Source organism: Triturus cristatus, chromosome 12, assembly GCF_964204655.1.
Source record: "Triturus cristatus chromosome 12, aTriCri1.1, whole genome shotgun sequence".
Classification (NCBI taxonomy): domain Eukaryota; kingdom Metazoa; phylum Chordata; class Amphibia; order Caudata; family Salamandridae; genus Triturus; species Triturus cristatus.
The window spans coordinates 116,857,697-116,870,409 of NC_140595.1; positions in this window are offsets into that span (position 1 = coordinate 116,857,697).

Below are 12,713 nucleotides of genomic sequence, written 5' to 3' on the forward strand. Positions count from 1 at the left end.
TCTCCACTCTCAACCTCCAAAAATTGACCTCACCATCTCCCTCCCTTGACCCCCCTATTGATAATGACTACCCCCATCCCCAATTACCTACTTCTCATCCCCCACTTATCTCTCTCTCTCCCCCTAACCCCCTTAACCCTTACTCCTCGGACCCCTCCTTGAATAACGGTAGCCCCAAACTCCTGTCACCTACTTATCATTCCCTTCCCATGACCCGCCCTCCCCCTGTCCCCCAAACCTCCCTCCCCCTGACCCAACCACTAACTTATTCCACCGTCTTTTTCCCGCAATCTCCTATCACAACTCCTCACCCCCCTACCCCTACCAATCCCATACACTCTCTGCTCCTCCCCTTCCCCTCTACCCGTCCCCCTCAGGCTCTACCTACCCAACCCCCCAACCCCGCACCTCAACCCCCAATAAACACCCATCTCCCTCATACAACCTCACCTCAACCCCCAATAAACACCCATCTCCCTCACACCCCCTCACCCCAACCCTCAATAATCACACATCCCCATCACACCAATATATTAGTTTCTCACTGGCTTCATGCCCTTTTATCCTCTCTGACCACATCACCTGCAGATGTCTGCCCCCTGTTTAACCTAACCCCTCCACTCTCACTTAACAGATCAGCCAGCCATCACTCCATACCTACTACCCTATCTCCCCCCTCACACAGAAGGCCTCCATCCGCAACTAATCACGACCACTCCCTATCCCCAGACCATTCTCCTCCCACCTCCCACGCCCCTTTATCACTTCCCTGTACCCAGACTACCCCAAGCCTACACAACACTGTACTTGTCCTACCTACTTTAACTTCCGAACCCCTCACTCCTCCCAGCCCCGTCACCGCTCACCCCACACCATCTACCACATCACCCCCCTCTCACATTAGTCCACCCTCTGCAAATAACTCAGACCATGCACTCCCGATACCTCCCCTCTCCTCAATTGCCCAGATCCTACACAACATTGAATGTGACCTATCTAATTTAACTACGGAATTTGCCCAACTCAGAAAAGACTTCTTTGTCCACAGCACCAGAACCCTCCCTCACCATAAAACCACCATCTTCCCTCCCAATAACAAACACAACCTTTGGAGATCACTCCCTCTCCGATGCCGTAAGCATAGACCTCTCCGCACCTTGAACCATCTCTCCCTGTCCGACCTCGCCGACCTATGTAACTCCTACCTTACTAATCTGCCAACCACCAACCCTCCACTCCCTTTTGCCCCCATCCCTGTTATCATAGGGACAAATAGAACCCCCTCCTCCCCCGCTTCCCCCAGACCACCACCTCAACTTTCGCTGATCCACTCTTGCCCACCCTCCATACCCAACCCCACTCCACTGAAATGCATGCTAGTTAACTGTTGCTCCGCGGTCCTACATGCCACGGAAATGGATTGATATTGCATTCCTCACTGAAACCTGGCTAAATGACCACTCAATGAGCATACTTGACCTTCTCTCCCCCCGGGATACTCTATTCTTAGAAAAGACAGACCTAACAGAGTTGGGGAGGGCTAGCCATTCTCTTCAAAAAGGAACTTCAGATTTCCCTTATCACTAACCCAGGCTACTCCTCATGCGAATACCTGGAAGCAGAACTGTTAACTCAAAACTCCCGCCCAATTTGTCTACACAACATCTATCGCTCCCCGGGACCACCACAGCCCTTCATTGAGGACTTATCTGATGTTCTGGCGCAATCAGCATTATCCAACTCAAAAAATCTCTTTCTTGGGGATCTTAACCTCCATTGGAATGATACCAATGACCCCACCATCTCCCTCCTGACTACACTTCTTGAAATCAACGAACTCAAACAACTCTGCCAATCTCCAACTCACACTAAAGGATCCATACTTGACGTCATTCTGTCCAACGATGATCTGACTTCCGTTACCAATATCATCCCCACTGACTGGTCCGACCATCACCTTATACTCTTCACCATTGCTACCTCAGCAAACCTCCCTGCCCCTAAAACTACCAGACCTAAGAAATTGACCAGAAACCTAAAAGGCATCCCCCCAGGAGTTCTACAAATGAAACTCCAAGCTCAACTTCTTCTCATTCCCCCCTCCCAAAATGCGAATGAGCTCACTGAACTATTTAACAATACTGTTACAGATATTCTTGACCAACTAGCCCCACCTAAACTCAAAAACCAAAGAAACACCCCCTCTAACTCTTGGTTTAATACAGAGATAAATAATGAGAGACGGGCACTCAGGCTGTCGCAAAGAACCTGGAGACACCATCCCTCACCCTCCCATCTTGCACTTCTCAGACGTGCTAGATCCACGTACAAAAAACACATCCTCAAGGAAAAGGCTTCCTTCTTCCGCACTCAACTTGACTGTGCCCAAAACAGACCCAGGGAACTCTTCAAACTCATCCGAAACCAAACTTCCCCCGCACCTCCAAATATGACAGCCTCATCAGACAGATGTGAAGAAATTGCCCATTTCTTCTCGGAAAAAATTGCCAAAATTGACCAATCCTTCCTTCCCACACAACTATCCTCCAACTCCCAATCCAATCCGGTCCTCACCTCTAATGCCTACTCCACATCCCCCCTTCCAGACGACACACTCTCTCCTCTACCCTCTATCCTACCGCTCCCCAGCGAGACTCCTCACCCACCCATTTCCATACCCCCCCACCACTCCACAGGCCTCTCACCTTCCACATCTCCAGTAACCAACTCCCCTAAATCTCAACTTAAGAACAATGCCTCCTTGCTCAACTTTCTTCCCGTCACTGAGCTTGAAGTCCTCAATATAATTGGCAATCTAAAACCGTCCTCCCACACAAAAGACCCAATACCCTCCAACCTCGTCCCTGCCCTTAAGCACATCATCACCCCATTCTGGACCAAAGTCATCAACACCTCTCTCTCCACGGGCTGTGTCCCCTCCTCCCTTCAGCTTGGTCAAATCTCGCCCATAATCAAAAACCCCAATGCTGACCCCAATGACCTAAATATTCTCCGCCCCATCACTAACCTCCCCCTTCTCTCAAAGGTACTTGAAAAATGTGTCCTACTACAACTAGACAAACACATAGAAAATGTCAACCTTCTCGACCCCTTTCAATCTGGCTTCAGAAAAGGCTGCAGCACCGAAACGGCAATGCTCAATGTCATAGATGACATCCATCAATCACTTGACAATGGCGAGACATGCCTTCTTATCCTTCTTGATCTCTCCGCAGCATTCGATACAGTCAACCATTCAGCCCTACTTAATGTGCTTAGGACCCGTTTCGGCCTTAATGGCACCGCCTACAAATGGTTCATCTCCTATCTACAACACCATACTCAGCAAATCAAAATTCAAAACTGTCTCTCTACCCCCACTCCTGTCTCCCTTGGAGTCCCCCAAGGATCTATTCTCTCTCTCTCCCTATTTAACCTCTTTATGGGACCCCTCACCCTCATTCTTAACCAAGCAGGCATAAATTACCACCTCTACGCCGATGACACCCAAATCTATTACAAGATTAAAACTCATGCTGTCATCTTACACCTGAACAACACCCTTACCAAGATCCAAACCTGGTTCCATTCCAATCATCTCAAACTCAACCCTAACAAAACCGAAATCATTCTCTTCTCCCCCCAAAATAACCCTCTACCCGTTCAATCATGCATCCCTGACCTCAATGCACTCAATTGCTCACTCACCCTGTCCAACTCCGTCAAATCTCTTGGCATCACTATCGACAACACCCTAATCCTTAATGTTCACATCAAAAACTCTGCCAAAGGAGCCCTCTTCACTCTCCGTCACCTCAAGAAAATTAAACCATTCATACCCACCGATGATTTCAAACTCGTAGTTCAGTCGCTTGTTCTGTCACTTATTGATTATGGTAATGCCATCCTTAATGGGATCCCCAAAGTACACCTAGCTCCAATCAAAGCTGTGCTCAACCTTGCTGCCAGGCTCATCACGGACTGCAAACACTTCGATCATATATCCCTGGCTCTCTAATCTCTTAAATGGCTCCCTATCGAAGGCAGATCTGCCTACAAAACCGCCTGCATTACTAATAAAGTCCTCCACCAAAACACTCCGCATTACCTCTCAAAGACATTTCACACTGCTGGCTCCACTCGACCTCTGAGAAGCACCAACACCCTACTCCTAATCCCACCTCTGCTTAAAAAGAAAGCTACACAATCTCGCTCCTTCTCTGGCAATGTCCCTATTATCTGGAATGCCCTCCCAAAAAACCTGCGCTGTAATCCCTCCTATGTTTCAAAAAAGACCTCAAAACCCACCTCCTCAATTATTATTGGGGTTCCTAACCTCTGTCCTACTCCTGATTTCTTATCTATCACACTATATTTGTTCAGTAATTATATACCCTGTTCTCCTGCTTCACCATTTACCTAATTACTTAAATGTATAGCTCCTGCCCTTGTTTATATATCTGGTTTTGTATAATGCTCATGGTGTCTGTACTTTGTAAATTGTTGTTGCACTACCTTTCATATGCTTTTATACCCTAAGGGGTAGATTTATGTTGCACTTGCGCCACTTTTGCGCCGCCGTTGCGTCACTTTTGTGACGCAGCAGCGGCGCAAATCCTGCGCCATGGTGCGGGGTATTTACAACGTGACGCATCTGGGAGATGCGTCACGTTGTAAAGCCCTGCGCCACATGTAGGCGTTCCAGGGCAGGTGGGGGCGTTCCGGCGCAGGAACGCCTCCTAAAAGTGGCTGAGTGAAATCTACAAGATTTCACTCAGTCACTTTTAGGCCCATGCTGCGTCAAAACCCTGCGCCTGCTTGAAGCAGGCGTAAGGATTGACGCAGCATTTTAAAGATAGGGCCCCCCAGATCATTGCTGGAGCTGCGTCGCGCTTGCGATGCAACTCCAACAATGCGCCACTTTTACGGCACAGATGCGTCACGCATCTGTGCTGTTTTTGCCCCATGGTGCGCCGCATTATAAATGCGGCGCATCCATGGTGGCGCAGCTGTGGCGCATAATAACTGGCGCATCCCTGCTGATATGCAGGGATGCGCCAGTTATCATAAATCTGCCCCTATGTGCCTTATACTATCCTTATCTTGTAAAGCGCTCTGATACCTCTGGGTCTAGCCAGCGCTATATAAAACCTTCAAAATAAAATAAATAAATAAACAAAGAAAGCAGCTCGATCGCACCCCACCTGCGCAAAGTCATCAATCTCTCCCTCGAGACCGCGACCTTCCCAGAGAGCTGGAAACACGCCGAGATCATTACCCTACTAAAAAAAAACAAGGCAGACCCAAGAGACCTCAAGAACTTTCGGCCCATCTCTCTGCTCCCCTTCCCGGACAAGGTCATCGAGAAAATCGTCAGACAGCTAACCCGATACCTGAAAGAAAACAGAATCCAGGACCCTTCCCAGTCAGGGTTCCGCAGCAACCACAGCACCGAGACTGCCCTCATCGCCGCCACCGACGACATCAAGACCCTGCTTGACAACGGCGAGACCGCAGCACTCATCCTCCTAGACCTTTCCGCCGCCTTCAACACCGTCTGCCACCGCACATCCGAGACAAGGCTCTGGAATGGACCACCTCCTTCCTCTTCGGCAGAACCCAGAGCGTTAGCCTCCCCCATTCCAGTCCAAAACCTCCGCGATTATCTGCGGCGTACCCCAAGGATCCTACCTCAGCCCGACACTGTTCAACATGTACATGGCCCCGCTCGCACACGTCGCCCGACAGCACGACCTCAACATAATCTCCTACGCCGACGACACTCAACTGATCCTCTCCCTCACCAAGGACCCCATCACCGCCAAAGCCAACCTCCACGCAGGAATGAAGACCATCGCTGACTGGATGAAGACCAGCCGTCTGAAGCTGAACTCGGACAAGACGGAGGTCCTCATCCTCGGCACCAACCCTTCAGCCTGGGACGACCCCTGGTGGCCGACGGCAATGGGAGCAGCCCCAACACCCACCGACCACACACGCAACCTGGGAATCATCCTCGACTCAACGCTCTCAATGACCAAGCAGGTCAACGCCGTCTCCTCCTCCTGCTTCAACACCCTCCGCATGCTCCGCAAGATCTACAGATGGAACCCGACAGACACAAGAAAGACAGTCACCCAGGCCCTCGTCAGCAGCAGACTCGACTACGGAAACGCTCTCTACGTGGGAGCCCCAACCAAGCTCATCAAACGACTACAACGCATCCAAAATGCCTCGGCATGACTGATTCTCAACGTACCATGCCACGGCCACATCACCCCCCACCTGAGGGACATGCACTGGCTCTCTGTCAGCAAGAGGATATCCTTCAAGCTCCTCATCCACGCACACAAGGCACTCCACAAGACCGGCCCAGCTCCTTCTACATCCCCAACCGCCAGCTACGCTCCGCCGATCTCTCACTAGCCACCGTCCCGCGCATCCGAAGAACAACCACCGGTGGGAGATCCTTCTCCCACCTCACCGCCAAGACATGGAACACCCTCCCACTGAGCCTACGACAGACCCAAGAACTTCTTACCTTCAGGAGAATGCTCAAGACCTGGCTGTTCGATCAGTAGCGACCCCCCCCCCAGCGCCTTGAGACCCTCCCGGGTATGTAGTGTGCTTTACAAATGATTGATTGATTGATTGATTGGTGTCTCGCCCAGAGGGGCCGAGATGGGGGGCACACTCACCGCACTATCTTGCATCTCCTGGACCCGACCAAAGGACACCTCCAAACGGCGTCAGGGCAGCAAGAGAAAGTACCTCTCCCCCCGCCCCCTCTTGCCCGGAAGTGACGCCTGCATGGGGGACCCTCAAGGGTCCCCAACACTGGGAGGCTGACTGTTGTGTGCCATCCTGTGGCACTAAGGGGGGCCGCCCTCTAAGGAGGGCCCCCTTTGTGGGCCTGAGGCAGCCCTGCAGTCTCCATGGACACGGGCTCTGTGTGTTGTCACTAGTGACATTGCTTCCTAGACCACAGCCTTGCTGTGCTCAAGGTGTCTATTGACAATCTTCAGAACAAACTGGCCGCCCTATGAGAGAGGGAGAAGCATTCCCTTTCCTGCCCATCATCCAAACTGATCGCCAATGACAACCTTCAACAAATCTGGCTAGCGCTGGAGCTCACGGGAGCAGAAATGCTGACTGATTACATTTAGGCACCTCTGAGATTTTCTGGCATTAAAAGCATATTTCATTTACAGTCTCCTCTCCATAAAGTAAGTCTACTTCAAGGGAATGTTTACGGTTAATTGAAAGATACTGTTAGTCTCGAAAACAATATTTTTTGCAATCGTAGTCAATGTTAGAAAAACACGAGATGCTTTCCGTCATCAGGAGAAAAGGCTGCCTAACACTCTACTTTTGCACAGTTTTGCCTCCTTTCACGTTGCCCCGAGTTTGTCCACAAATGTTGCCGGTGTTTGGCAGAGGGTGGGGCACTGCGGGGGTGGTGATGGAAGCGGAATAGACTGATGTTTAAACATATTTTTATATTGTAGGCTGGTAGCTTGCTGCTTTGCACCAAAATCCCTCCCGGTACAGCAGAGACCTTATTTCAGAGCCATGCTCTCGTTATCAGCATCTGTTGACAAATGTAAAGCTCGGTTTGGTTTCTTTGTGTCCTAGCTCTGTACAATGACTGGACAGAAAACGCCCGGCCCTAGCCTTATTCCACTGCTACAAGTCTGGCAAACAAAACTCATCCCGGCAATCACATATGGGAGTGAGTGTCTGAGGGGAAGAGATGCACTCACTTTGGACAGAACTGTCTCAAGAGCTGCCAGGATAATATTTAATTTACCAAAGTACGTCTCGCCAGCCCAAATAAGGCTAGAATTCGGCATGCAAAGTCAACAAATAGCTCGTAAAGGAGCATACGTTAGGACCTGGTATAGGATTAAAAAAATCTGAAAAAGGCACACTGAACTCATATCTATGGAATGAAATACATCTAAAGAAGGAGTGTGCAGCAAGGACCTATTTAATAGCATCAATAGATCGTCTGGGTCTCAAGGAACTTTGGGCCGCCTTAGGGTCTTATCATTGTTTTAAACAAATTGTTAACAAGACAGCAAAGAAGCTATCATTAGTAGAAGACAAGGTGACACTTACAGAAAGAGCCCACGGATGGTTTGTGGTTCACAGCTGTGATAAACCCTCTCCACAACCATACTTAGGCACGGGATTTAATAGAAAGAAGAAAGAAAAATACCTTCATTTTCGATTGGGTATCTTGCCATCTTTACTGCATCTTCCCCCATGGAAGCGTCTCCAGGGCCAGTCAATATGCCGTCTATGTGAGGATGCTAATGAAAGTGTATTACATCTACTATGTATATGCAGAAATCTACAGGCCGAACGGCGACAGTTACTAAAGCCGCTCTTTGTTAGAAAGCGGATAAGAACCTGCAGGCAAGCTGTGAAGGCATGTTTTAGAGGTGGAGATGTACAGCTGGCGTGTCGCTTTGTTCAATGCATGGAAGTGGCAGGGGCAAAAGTTCTTGCGTTAAGTGACCGGATCGCTTAATCTTTGCATCTCATGGCCCCTTAAATCATTATATTAAAGCAAAAATGACATTCTATGCTTATTTAACACCTAGGGGCCGATTCCGATCCGGGTCGGAAGTGCACCGAATGCGATCCGGACGGAAAAACTACGAGCCATACGTGTGTTTTTCCGGCCGACTCATACAGCTGTACGAGCGAGCAAGTACGATGCGAGCTACATGAAATTCACCGACCGAGTCGTTTCCGGATCCGAACCGCTCCGTACGTCTTGGTCGAAAGCTAACCGCAGCATGCAATGGATGTGATTTACAACCGAGCCAGTACGATGCACGCGTCGGACAGCCTGTGCGAGCCGGAGTGTCCGGCTCGCAAAAGCTCCCGGAGTCGGACTTCGGAGGTCTGCGTCGGACCCCCTAACACCCGCAGCCCTACGACTCGGACACAGGGGGAGACCTATGGGTCTCCCCAACACAGGCATGTACGGCGCGGATGGTACCGACGCGTACCCACTGTAGGGGGTGCACTTGTTTGAGACGTACCCATTCAGTCAATGGGAGCCCATGTACGCGTCGTACGACCGGCTCCCATTGACTTCTATAGGAGTCCGACTGAACCGAGTCCGACAGCATACGTGCGCATCGTACTCGCTCGGTCGGACTGTAGGGGTCCGGCTCGGTCGGAAAACACTCCGGATCCGACTCGGTCGGAGTGCTTTCTGACCCGGATCGGAATCGGCCCCTTAGTTGTCATATGCTTGAGTAGTAAAGCTAACAGCAAATCTTTCTTCACTGCTGTTAACAATCAACTGATGACGGAACAGTCCCTCTCTCTCTCTTTGATAACTGAGCCTTGCTTTCTTAATCTATGGTCTGTGCAGACATTTACTGTTAATTGCTTTGTGGATGTTAATACAACTCATGAAAGTTTTATATGTTTAATTTAAATCGTTTTAGGATATGAATTCTGCTGCTATTATGCTTTTTTTATATATGGAAATTGTGAAGGTTTTAATTAACCAAACAATAAATATATTACTCAATGACTGGACATGGCTTCAGTTTTTGTTCACCAAGTGGGAGTTTTACGAATGGTTTATAACGGTGTAATATTGTTTGTCTGAAACCTTCCCCCACTCCTGCCATTGTAGCCAGCAGCCCTTTTCTTTATGGAACTTCCGGTTTGTTTTTCCTACTATAAGTGTGTACTCCGGAGTCCTCCCACTATGTAGTGCTGTGTGGAAGCCAGGACTGGCGGAGGGAGTCCTGCATGACCTGTGACGAGCTAAAGAGATATGAACAAGTAGTGCTGTGTTCTTTTGTACTCAGTGGCGGTGCGTCCATTAGGGCGTTGGGGTGTAGCCCCCCCGCCCGCAGCGTCGCCCGCAGCGTCGCCAGCAGCATCGGCGTCTTCTTTGAACTCAAGTAAACTGAATCAGTTTACTTAAGTTCAAAGAGGAGAACTGACAATCATGTCAGTCAGCATGACATCGCCCGCCCACCCGGGGGTGGGCGGTCCGACGTCATGTTGACTGACATGATTGTCAGACAGACCAGGCAGGGGCAACAGGCAGCAGCACAAGTGCGCATGATTGGGGAAGGTGAGCGAATTTTCGCTCCGTGCCCAGTCATGCACACTTGTGTCTGCTCTGGCTGGCGCATGCCCATTAGGAGACCGAGGGTTGAGCAAAGGCTCAAACCTCGGTCTCCTAATGGGCAGGCGGGCGAGCCGTAACCGTGCCCTAAGCTGAGAGCCTGAGAGGGGCTGTACCGCTGTAGGCGCCAACGAACGGACCCGAGGCGGCGCGGACGTGCTCAGGAGTCAGACCTCAGGTAGGATAAGGATTTTTTAAAATGTATTTACACCCCCCCACGCGTGATACCCCCCCCCCCCGCGGGATACATACCCCCGCGTGACACATACACCACTCCCCCCCGCCGCGAGCCGCAACTGGGTGCATGTAGTGATTGATGGTCGAGAAAACTCAACTCTACTTCTCTGCCTCAATTTAAATGGCTGTGGTACGCAGTTTGAAATGAATGTTAGCGAGTTTTCCTGTATTAAAATAGCGGCACTTTTCCGCTCGTTCACACCTTTGTTTTGCGGAAGATAACAAGACCGAGAGTGGGCGTTAGTGGTCCTGTCCTCCCAAAGTTCAGCCCCTCTCTTGGGAGCGCAGCGCGCTAAAGATAGAAGCCCAGCATACATGGCTCCATCCAGGAACAATGGGCACCGACACGCGCTCCGGCACGCGCGCCTCCCGGCTGGCGCCTGCACGCAGGAAGCCCTCGGACGTAGAGAGCGGCTCAGCGGTCAGCATACATCACAGGCACTGTAGGTATCGGTGGAAAGCAGACTGCTGCAGTCTGACACGTTCACTACTGAGGAACACACGACGTAAACTGTGTAGGTAGGGAGGAAATGGGCCTTTTTGGTATGTTTAGCTCCTTAGCCTCTCGGATGTGGCTGAGAGGACTCTGGCAGTTGGCACCGCTCGGTCTGAGCATTATCATTGCTTGCGGTGGGTTACTTGGTGTTTTAATCTCAAGGTTTCAGAGCTGGCCGAAATACAGAGAGCGTGTGTTTATTTATATTGCCCTCCCCCCCTGTCCAGCCACTGATTCCCACTGGTGAGTGAATGTTGGTGGTAACTATATGAAAATCTATACTGATAGCACATATGCGAGAGTATGTTCAGTTAATGGCACACTGCTGTATATAACTGCCAGGTATAAGCAGTTTGTAATAGGCAGCGCAGCCCGATACACAACTCTACACACCATGGAGTGCAGACGGCGCTAGACCTACAATTCTGTGCCTATACTACTTAATAGCCCTTGCTGGGTATAACGTTCTTCTGGGTACACACAGGTCAGCCCTTTACACGCTGCCGGTGCACAGCGCTGGATACACACACCTGTGGTAACAATTACTAATTAATCAGCATATTAAACATCTCTCCTGCTCAGCGCCTCATACTTTGTTATAAATGACAGCGCTATATCAATAATCAGGAGTGCACGCACCTGGAGAGGCAGATGGACTGCGGTATTGTGTTTAAACAAAGCCTTCTGAGATTTGCTCTGCTTTATTTAATCCTGTTGGTGCTACTGGCGGCGGGCACTTTAAAAGCATAAATAGTTAAGCAATGCACATGGCTGGAAGTCATGAAGCGCTGCAGCTGACTGCTGCCTTAGCGATGATCCAAGCAGGATATCTATATTCGCTTTTATGATGTTGCATATGTAAATTAATTTTTGTCTGTTTCCTGTTTCACATAAGTTTATTTTTTTTAAATAATTATTTTCCATAAAACCAACATTGGAATGACTGAATTTTTGCAGGACCGAATCAGAATGCTATAAGGGTGTTATCATTTCCACTGTTATTTTAATGCTTTGTGTATATGGCACATTATGGTCACCGTGAGCAATGTAATTGAAGGAACTCTCTGCATATTGTTATCGGAATGCTGGGACTGTGTTGGTTGTCTATGATGTCGCACGCACCATAACCTTCTGTGATGCGCGTGCGCGGTGTTCCGGTTGTTGGCGGCTGTCTCTTGCTCTGCTCCACCCCGGGAACTGCTTAGACGGGCTGCCGCCATCTTAGGAGAGGATTGCAGGGGCCGCGGGCAGCACGCCGGAGGAGCCGGAGGAGCAAGAGAGAGAGAGAGAGCGGCGCTGAACCAGCGCCGACGCCACCACCGCTACCGCCACCGCTCTTGTTACGGACATCGAAGAACGGTGCTGAGCAGAGCTGAAGCGGCGCTGGCGCTGTCATCACCATCGCTGTTACCGCTACTTTTACCGGTACAGGCATCGCCACCAGACACCGCTACCACTAGCTGCTGTCAATCACTGCTGCAGCGCCATTGTTCCGTAGAGCCCCGCAGAGCCAGCGATGGCCAGTAACGGCCAGTAACGGGACTTGCATCAAGCAACCACTAAACCATATATCAGCTGAAAAAAGGGGAGAGGGGGCCTAGCCGGCACTCGAGCTTTTTATCAGAGCTGTCTCCAGTGATTGCCGGAAAAACCACAGTGGAACCGCAGGCAAAACCGGTTCCAGCTGTTTTCGCTGCAAGCAACCCACGAACCCCCCCTTCCAGGTTCCCCAAGCCTTGGAAAATCTTTAGATATCAGCCCCTTCCCTCTGCGCTGCAACCTGTGATTAAGCACTAGAGCCTGGAGATGGAG